Source organism: Falco naumanni, chromosome 4, assembly GCF_017639655.2.
Source record: "Falco naumanni isolate bFalNau1 chromosome 4, bFalNau1.pat, whole genome shotgun sequence".
NCBI classification, from domain to species: Eukaryota; Metazoa; Chordata; class Aves; order Falconiformes; family Falconidae; genus Falco; species Falco naumanni.
The window spans coordinates 734109-744491 of record NC_054057.1 but is presented as its reverse complement, the minus strand read 5'-3'; the positions used below and the strand labels follow the sequence as shown (position 1 = coordinate 744491).

Below are 10383 nucleotides of genomic sequence, written 5' to 3'. Positions count from 1 at the left end.
TCTAACCAGAGATGGAAATCCCTGCCCATCTCCCATGCTTCTGTTGGGGAATGGAGGCTGCACAACATTTTTTCCAACCAACCATTCCCTTTCTGAAGACTTAATGAAGTCCAAATATAAAGGTCATTGTGATGTTTCCAAGGACAAGAAGAGTAAATAGGGGAATTATTAAAATAACAGAAACTTCTGGACTGATCTAAACCATGAAACTAGTCAACACACTCTTGCAGTACTGAAGTGAAGAATGTTTTTTTTCGTGAAGGATTTATATGAAGAAACTTCTGGTTTAGAGAATGTATGTGGAAAACCAAGAAGAGGGCAGGGTTTTTGCACAGATTCTAGAGTAGGAGGTTTCTTGAGGAGGAACATTTTTGCTGGGCTCCCTTCCTACCATACACACCTGCTTGGCCCTGTTCTGGAGGAAAGATTCCAGTCTGGTCCCCTCAGCTTTGTAGGAGGTGCCCAAAAGGGCAGTGATGAACAGCACAGGACAAGAAGGTCAGGAGATGACGTGCGGAATTAGACTCTCTAACTCGAAAGTTATAAAGTAGGTATGTTTATTGCGCACAGATGCACGGGGGATCGCTCCTCCACAAGCGTGCATGCCCGAAGTGACGAACCATCTCACATTTATACAATGAAACAAATGAATATTCAATTAGCGCCTATACATATTTGTTACCTAAACCCCGCTTCGTATGTTAATTAGCTTATCAGTCCGTTTCCTGGAATGTGGTGGTCTTGCAGGTTTGTAAGTGAGTCATGTTCTTGTGACCATCCCATCTTCTCCAGCAAGGAGACTTAGCACTCCCTCCCTCTAGATAGCATTTGAATGTCTCTCATCTTCTCTCATTCTCTTTTAAATAGCCCCTTTGTTAGAGAAAGAGGGGCAGGCATCTCCCCGTCTCCCCTTTGTTAGAGGAAGAGGGGCAGGCTCTCCTCAAAAACTGTAGTTGTCTCCTCAGAGCTGTGTGCCTATGTGACCAGACACCGCACCCATGACTAGTCACCATACCCACATTCCTGAGCAGACATATACAATCACAGTCGGTGTTAAGCGTCCCCATTTCACACTATTTCTCCATATCAATCCCCCCTTTTTATTAAATTAAGTAAATTCTTTTACTTAAGCAGTCTTCCCGAATGATATAAAGCATCATACATAAGTGTTATCCTTTTAAACTTTCTCCAAACCCACAAATATAACTTAATGGTTAGTATTAAGGAAATTCCTAAACTGATCAATAAGATCACAATGGGGTGTACCATAGTGTTAAGAATTCCTGTTGCAGAAGGTGACCAGCCAAAGAGAGCATCCCACCAATTATGGTTTCCATCCTGTTCTACCTTTTTTAAAACTTTCTTGATCCCCTCTACATCATGATGGATCATAAGAAGAGTTTCACGTCCCTTTTCTTTGGTTTCTTCCAGTATACGTTGTAAATCTGCATGTTTTAATAGTTCTTTTATACTACTTATATTTAGTAGGAATTATCATCTGTGATAGGGTAAAGTTGGATTTTAAGAATTGATGAGACACTACTGGGGCTGAGTAACTAAAATCGCATCCTGTTATAGTAGTGAAATTACAAATACAATAATTTGAATATTGTGCAGTCTTCTTTACCTCCCCATCTACGGTTATTGTGTTACACTTAGTTCTCAAACATGCACATCCCTTCCCTGCATATATAATTACTGTTTTCAAGTTTGCATTTGGTCGGGCCTTGAAATGACATATTTTCTGATCTGTATCTAAACAAGTATCCTGGGCCATTATAGTATTGCTTTCACAGAGGAAGCCCTGCTGTTCTCGCATAATACAAGATTCTAAATCTACTGTTTGCCACTTGTCGCCTGTCTTTCTGGCCTATGTTCTATGTTCAAAAGGGTACAGGAGCACCCCATTATGGTTAATTCCAAGGGCTACAATGGGGTGTATGGTAATATGGTTAATACAAAAGCTGTGATTGTGTGTGTGTTGGGATCGTAGGTAAAGTTCACTCTGGGTTAAACAACATTTGTTGCTGACCTGTATTTCTGATTACATATGGTCCAATTGTATAAATTTTTGGATTTGGTTTAGTTAACTTAAGATCAAGCGTTAATTGCGTTGTTGTAACTGTGGGGGTGGTAGGAACAGTGGTTAGCATGATTGTTATTTTGATCTTATAAGTCAGAGCTGTTCTTGGGGATTCCTTTCCTAGGCATACTACAAAGATGGGCTCGGTTAAGGTAAAATTGTGCCAACATTCCCGTGAATTAAAGCACATGGCTGTATTTAGAAGGGTAAATTCCTTATCTACCTTTCTGACATTAATCAGGGTGTCTCCTGAAATCTTGGTGTTATCTTTTTCATTATATGTTTGACACCCTACTTTTATCCTATCTCCTAATTTCCCCATAATCGGTCGACTTTGTGTACATCCTCCTGATCCCATTGATTCCTTTGGTACACCTCATTTTCAGAAAAAACCACCATAGCTAGTTTCGTCTTTGAGTCCACCTTTCCCATTATTCCAGTGTGTTTTTTCTGGGCATGATTCCAAGGCCAGTTATCAGCTCTTGGTTGTAGGCAAGAGAGAGGGTACAAAAACCCACAAATGGTTTAAACCCACTATTGATCATTTTAAGAATCTAAACGTTCCTCATATATACATATAAAATCTGTTTTGATCAAAAATATCTTTGTTTGAGTTGGGGCTTACTGATAACAAGTTGGGCAAGAGTGGCCACTGGCTCAGTCCCAGACTCTTTTGTTCTATATTGTTTGTTGTGGTGCCCTTCCCATATGGTGGATCCACAACCGCTCAGGTTCGCTTACTTGCCACCCACATTGTTCCCATTTGTCCGAGTAAATTTAAGTTTCAGTTCTTTTTTATCTGGGGTTACTTTCCATGAAGTTGCAGGGGCTTTCTTGATCCGGGTATGGTGAATCCAAGAATTCTGTCCCTCAACCTTGATTGCAGTGTAGGTGGCAAGTAGGACTTGAAAAGGTCCGGTCCACTGTGGTTCCAGGGTTTTATCTGCAAAACACTTAACGTATACATAGTCCCCTGGTCGTATATCGTGAACAGGTCCATCCAGACCCCTACTGCGTGTTCCCATCACATGCTTCTCAATTCTTATTAATTGTTTGTTTAGTGCCACCATATAGGAAGTCATTGTTTCTTCACCAATCTGTGAAAACGTCCCCTTTTGTACCCCATAGGGTCGTCCATATAAAATTTCAAATGGGCTAAGCCCCTCTTTTGCTCTTGGTCTAGTTCGAATTTGTGTAAGAGCTAATGGCAAAGACTGGGGCCAAGGTAGATTTGTTTCTTGACCTAACTTGACAATCTGTTGTTTGATTAGATGATTCATCTTTTCCACCTGGCCACTCGATTGTGGTCGGTATGGGGTATGTAATTGCCAATCTATTCCTAGATGGTGGCTGATCTGTTGCACTATTCTGGACACAAAATGTGGTCCTCTATCCGAGGACATACCGCTGGGACTCCAAACCTAGGTATTATCTCTTGGAGCAGTATTTTGGTCACTTCCTGGGCTTTAGCAGTTCTGCACGGGAAGGCTTCTGGCCAACCTGAAAAGGTATCTGTTAGTACAAATAAATATCGATACCCCCCTTTTTTAGGAAGTTCCGAGAAATCAATCTGCCAATGTTGCCCTGGAACATTTCCTTTCCCAATTTTTTCCCAACTTTGGCCCCTTGGTAATCTTAGGATTAGTCTGGAGACAAAGATCACATTGTTGGGTTACTTGTCTAATAGTAGTATACAAATTTCGTGCTATTATGTTTTTAGTGAGATCCTTATATAGAGCTTCTGCCCCCCAGTGCCTTTTTCTATGTTCTTCCCAAACTACTGACCATACCATGTAGGAAGGAATCACTATTCTCCCATGTGAGATTACAGCCCACCCTTCCTCATTATATGATCCCTCTAGGTCAGAAATCAGTTTGCGATCTTCTTTAGTATAGTCTGGTTTACCTTCTAGAGATATTTGTCCATCGGGTATTAGCGCACCCTCTACCTTGATTGCTTTTCTGGCTGCCTGTTTTGCTTCCCTGTCCGCCAGTTCATTTCCTCTTTCTAATTCTGTGCTCACTTTCTGGTGTGCCTTGATGTGCATAATTGCCACCCTTTCAGGAAGCTGGACCGCATTTAGGAGTTTCAAAATTTCTTCCGCATGTTTGATGATTTTTCCTTGGGAGTTTAACAGTCCCCTTTCTTTCCATATTGCTCCATGAGCATGTACCACTCCAAAGGCATATTTAGAATCAGTCCAAATATTTATAGGTCTTCCCTGAGCTCTCTCCAGAGCTCGAGTAAGGGTTATGATTTCAGCCTTCTGTGCCGAAGTGTCAGCTGGTAGCGGTCCCGATTCTATCACTTCTTCAGAGGTTGTAACAGCATATCCGGAATGTCGCTTTCCATTCAGCATATAGCTGCTCCCATCCGTGAACCAATGTTCAGCTCCATTAATAGGAACATCCTTGAGATCTGTCCTACTGGAATAAGTGGCTTCGATTGTTTCTAGACAGTCATGATCGACTGATTCGCCAACATTCCCATTAAGAAATGAGGCCGGATTGACGATGTTTGTAGTCACGATCTCAACATCATCTTGTTCCACCATTATGGCCTGGTATTTTAGGAATCTCTGTGGGGGAGAGCCAATGCCCCCCTTTTGTTTCAAGGACTGCAGACCCTGTGTGGGATACTAAGACAGTCATTTTCTGGCCCAAGGTAAACTTCCGGGGCCTCCTGGATGTTTAGGATGACAGCTGCTACTGCTCTCAGGCAACCAGGCCACCCTTTTGCAGTGGCATCCAGCTGTTTAGAGAAGTACGCCACTGCCCGTCTGTATGGTCCCAAATCTTGTGCCAGTATTCCTAATGCCATTCCCTGTTTCTCATGGGAAAATAGGAAAAATGGCTTACTCACATCAGGAAGTCCTAGTGCTGGTGCCGACATTAAGGCTTTCTTCAGTTCATGGAAAGCTCTGTCTGATTCAGCATCCCACTGAAGATCCTTCTGATTAGCTGCTATCAGGGAATATAATGGTTTAACAAGCAAGCCATAATTACATATCCAAAGACTGCACCATCCTGTCATTCCCAGAAATGTCTGCAGTTCCTTTACAGTTCGTGGTCGGGGGGGCTTGGCATGTGGCTTCTTTTCGGGCCTTCCCTAGGACCCGTTGTCCGGCACTGATCTCGTACCCTAGGTATGTGACTTGTTGTAACACCACCTGTGCCTTCTTCTTAGAAACCCGATATCCTTGTAGTCCCAGAAAGTTCAGCAGGCTCACAGTCCAAATAATACAAGATTCTTCGGTTCTGGTTGCAATAAGAAGATCGTCTACATATTGTAACACTTTCCCTTCTCCTGACGGTGGTTCCCATAACTCCAAATTCTTTGCTAATTGGTTTCCAAAAATTGTGGGGCTATTTTTAAACCCCTGTGGCAACACCGTCCATGTGAGCTGGGTCTTTCGACCGCTTCTGGGATTTTCCCATTCAAAAGCAAAAATTCTTTGGCTGGCTTCATGGAGAGGGAGGCAAAAGAAGGCATCTTTTAAGTCTAAAACTGTGAACCAAGCTAGGTCAGGTGTCAGGGTGGTTAGTAAGGTATAGGGGTTAGCTACTACAGGATACAGATCCTCTGTTATTTTGTTAATGGCCCTTAAATCTTGAACTATCCTATAAGACCCATCAGGTTTTTTAACTGGGAGGATAGGTGTGTTAAATTCTGACTCACATTCTTTTAGTAGTTTTAATTCTATGAATCGCTCTATGTTTGGACAAATTCCTTCCCTATCTTCCCTTTTCTGTGGGTATTGTTTAATTCTTATCGCACTCTGTCCTTCCTTTAATTTTACTATAACAGGTGATGCATTCTTGGCACGTCCCGGCATGTCAATTGCCCATACTCCGGGATATACCTGATCAATAATTCTGGTATCAATTTCCCTTTTTATAGGAGTACTGGCCAAAGACAGGCTCATAACCTGTATGTATTGGTGATCATTTACTTCCAGAGTAACTTCCCCTTTTTTAAATTTGATTGTTGCCTCCAATTGTTCTAATAAGTCCCTACCAAGAAGGGCCTTTGGGGAATTTCGCATTCTTGTTTGTTTTTTTAGTTTGTACTTTAAAGGTTTCAGGATGTTTTCCTGGTGGCCAGCAGCTCCCACAACTGTAACAAATAATTATTTTTTTACTGAAGTTCAACAAATAAGTTGGTTTCGTATTCACTAAAATTCCACCTCATACCCATTCCCTGCCCTAAAGGGCAGTTATGGGTCCTGTTGTACTGCAAATGCTGCAGCAATTGGGGTGACATTGTCAGGTCCTTCTGCTCAATTGTCAGCAACAGCAATCCCCTCCTCCCCATCATCAGGAGGATTCGGGGCAGGAGATGCTCTTCCTGCTCTGCAGGTTACACAGGCCTGCCTCTGCAGCAGCATTTGTTTTAACTCTTTCTTACCCTGAATGCAAATCTGCTACTTGTTGCTTTAAGTCTGTGTTATTACATATCAGCCTTCGCAGGCAAACAGCAAACACCCTGCCATGCGTCCAGCATGACTCAGTCGCACCTTCGAGGGGGTACGGGGGTTTGTACAAACTCACCCCAATACTTTTAACACTTTCACAAAGTCTTTGATTCTCCACACACACACACACCTGCCTCAGGCTTTACATACATTAGTACAAGTTTTTATCTTACAACGTGTTTCATTCTGGTTGCTCCACAGAAGGAACCGCAACCTGAGCTTTTAAACACAAAAATTTCAACAAGAACATCTTTCTAGTTTAGGTCTTAGGGTTTTTCCTATCCTTTTCTAGAGCCACAATCAAAGATCAGGTGATGTTAATCCCGCACTCTTTCTAGTGCTAGTACCATAGGATCCTGAGGGGGGTACTAATCCACAGTCCTTTTGCCACTCAGGTTTGTCCTGGAGGACGAAGAACATGTCTGTATACGATACTTCATCCCATTTTCCCTCTCTCCTCAGAAACAACATTAATTGCAGGAGAGTGTTACAATCTAACGTTCCTCCCTCCTGAGGCCATTTCGCATCACTCCCCAATTTATACAAAGGCTACCACTGATTACAATATTTAATCAATTTCCTTCTATTTTCGGTACCACCATGTCCTACGATATCACTCCAATGTTTTAATATACAACCCAAGGGCGATTTTTCACAGGGCTTACTCCTTCCATTTCCCATTTTGCAATTTTAATTACTTTTTCTCCGGCTGCCTTAGCCACCCAAGGTCGGAAACACGGATAGAGCTCCTTGCTCATATTGCACTCAAACGCATGTCTCAAGCACTCTTGCACTCACACTCAGTCAAAATAATTAAGCTATACACTGAAAATCAAAACGCACATCTCAATCACACCATTCACACTCTCCGGGCAGCCCTCAGTCACACAAGCAGTATGTTATACGGTACCGTGCACTTATGTACAACTTTTAGGAACACTGACAGTTCACAAAGTATGCATTTCAATGAACAATTGCCAAAAAACAAACAACAAACAAAAAACCGCATTTTTCCTGGTCTTAAACAGAGTGTTAAGTTTTCCGCTATTTGCCACGAATTACCAGAATATTATTATTTTTCAACATACATTTCATAACTCCAAGTTTTGAACATGTAACAAGACAACACATAGAACAAACAAGACACAGAGCGCTATTTCAGTTGTTATATTCTAGGAATTCCCCAACTCTTAAGACAACCCAATGGAAGTTTTTAGCTTCCCCCCTTTTTTTTTTTTCTACGCAAAAGTTTCCCTTTTACTTTTGCTATGAGGTCCCTCTTGTTCCTGTGAGATTCCGCCTTATTCCGTCCCGCCCCCCGCTTTCCGTCACGAGGCCTCCGGGCTTTTAGGAATGGCAGTAACCTCGGGTTTGCTCGATCTGCCCTCAAGATCGCTAGTGGCCACCCCTTGGTCAGCAAACCCCCTCCCAAGGTACCTTTCCTCCTGGAGACTACGCTGCGTGCCGGACGTCTCCGTGCGTCTCACCAGCCGCCCCGTTACTAAACATACCGTTTTATCCGCGGATCCAGGGGTTTCTCTTCTGCTCCCGGGTGAACAGCTGAGAAGAGGAGGCTCCTCCGAGGAAATCTCCCGGGGCGCGCCTAGGAGCGTCCGCTCCGCAGCTGGTCCCTCAGCCGAGCAGAAATCCTCCTGCCTGGCTCGCCAAAACTGACGTGCGGAATTAGACTCTCTAACTCGAAAGTTATAAAGTAGGTATGTTTATTGCGCGCAGATGCACGGGGGATCGCTCCTCCACAAGCGTGCATGCCCGAAGTGACGAACCATCTCACATTTATACAATGAAACAAATGAATATTCAATTAACGCCTATACATATTCGTTACCTAAACCCCGCTTCGTATGTTAATTAGCTTATCAGTCGGTTTCCTGGAATGTGGTGGTCTTGCAGGTTTGTAGGTGATTCATGTTCTTGTGACCATCCAATCTTCTCCAGCAAGGAAAGGTGATTCATGTTCTTGTGACCATCCAATCTTCTCCAGCAAGGAGACAGCACTCCCTCCCTCTAGATAGCATTTGAATGTCACTCATCCTTTTCTCATTCTCTTTTAAATATCCCCTTTGTTAGAGAAAGAAGGGCAGGCGTCTCCTCAAAACTGTAGTTGTCTCCTCAGAGCTGTGTGCCTATGTGACCAGACACTGCACCCATGACCAGTCACCATACCCACATTCCTTGAGCAGACATATACAATCACAATCGATGTCCATTGTCCCCATTTCACACTATTTCTCCATATCAGAGCCTTTGCCAGCAACCAGCCTGCCATGCGGCCAGCCTGGCTCAGCCGCACCTCCCAGCGGGTGTGGGGCTTTGTGCAAACTCACCCCAAGACTTTAACCCTTCCCTGGGGTCCTTGACCCCCGCCCCCGCCTCAGGTCCTACATTAGTGCAAGTTTTTATCTCCCAATACGCTTCACCCCAGGAGGAGCCACAGCCCGAGGCTCTGTCTTTACAAAACACAGCGATCCTATATTACACAAAAAACTTCAACAAGAACATCTTTCTAGTTTAGGTCTCAGTTTTTCCTTGTCCTTTTCTAGAGCCAAAGTCAAAGGATCAGGTGGTGCTATATTAATCCCACGCTCCTTCTGCCACACTCTGTATGGCTTCTCAATGTGAAAAACAAATCTGCATGCGTCGTCCCATTTCCCTTGTCATCTTAAAAATAGCATTAACTGTAGCGAGGTGTTACAATTTCCTGATCTTCTAAGATATATAAAGGCCACCATTGATTATCATATTTTATCAATGTTTGCTTGACGTGTGGAATCAGACTCCACAATCTTTGTCAGATTGTAAAGTAGGTATGTTTATTCAGCGCTGGGCAGCACCAGGGGTAGTCCCACCAAAGCCGTGTGCGCCAGGGGCAACAACTTGTCTCAATTTATATAATCAAATGTTGCATATACATAAGATTTCCAAATATACCTATACATATTCATAACCTAGCCCTGCTTCATATTAAAATTAGTCCCAAGAAGTCATTTCCATATGTCCCTCCCAACTGCGTTTGCGTAGTGCCTCTTGCTGGTCGTGGGGGTCATGGGGATGAAGGCTTGGTAGTCTTCCTGACTCTGAACCTTCTCTCTTTGCCAGACTCAGTTGCTCCTTGGTCTTTGTCCAGACTATAGAGTTGGTTTTAGCTAGTTCTCATCACAAACTGTCCTTCAGGAGGAGCTGTAGACTCCTTGCTTCAGTTAATTTACGCAATAGTTAGTAAAACAAAGCATTATTTATCAACAACAATCTAGGTAATCCTTAAGCAATTAGACCTACTAAAACTGCTTTAACCCTTTCCCTCACACTCCCACCCTGCGGTCCTCCTGTATTCTTCCAGTGAGCCAAAATACAACCCAAAGGGCTCATGTTCACTCTTTCCCCACTCTGTTGACCTCCCATTTCACCTTTATGCAATACAGTAAATAATAAAAATTATCACAAGTTGCAGGTTTCAGCACTCGCTTTGTAGCTGAGCTATGTCTCAGTTGCACAAAACACTCGCACAAAAGGGCCCGTTACACACTCACTCTGCTACTCGGATAGATAGCAACAATACCATTTTATGATGGACATTCCGACCTCAAACACCGTTATGCCACCCCAGAACGTCAAATATCAACAAGAGGTCTCAACTAATACACGGTACCGAATTTTACAACAGATGACAAAATGGCCAAAAGACATTCTTGAAGAGAACCCAAATTGGCCAAAACACAGCACTCGGGAGGAAACCTGTTACCCCTCGAGAGGCCCCTTCCCGCTACCGCAGCGAGGAGAGCACCCGAATTCCCACCCCCAGCCTTC

General features: G+C 43.3%; 1 long non-coding RNA gene across 1 annotated transcript; it reads right to left on the bottom strand.

Moving 5' to 3' along the window:
* Positions 1 to 423: 423 nt before the first annotated feature.
* On the bottom strand, positions 424 to 9540 carry LOC121087989. Its single transcript, XR_005827804.1, has 3 exons — positions 9341 to 9540; positions 4794 to 4797; positions 424 to 434 (listed from the first exon to the last, which is right to left on the bottom strand). It is a non-coding gene; the product is annotated as an uncharacterized LOC121087989 (long non-coding RNA).
* Positions 9541 to 10383: the final 843 nt, after the last annotated feature.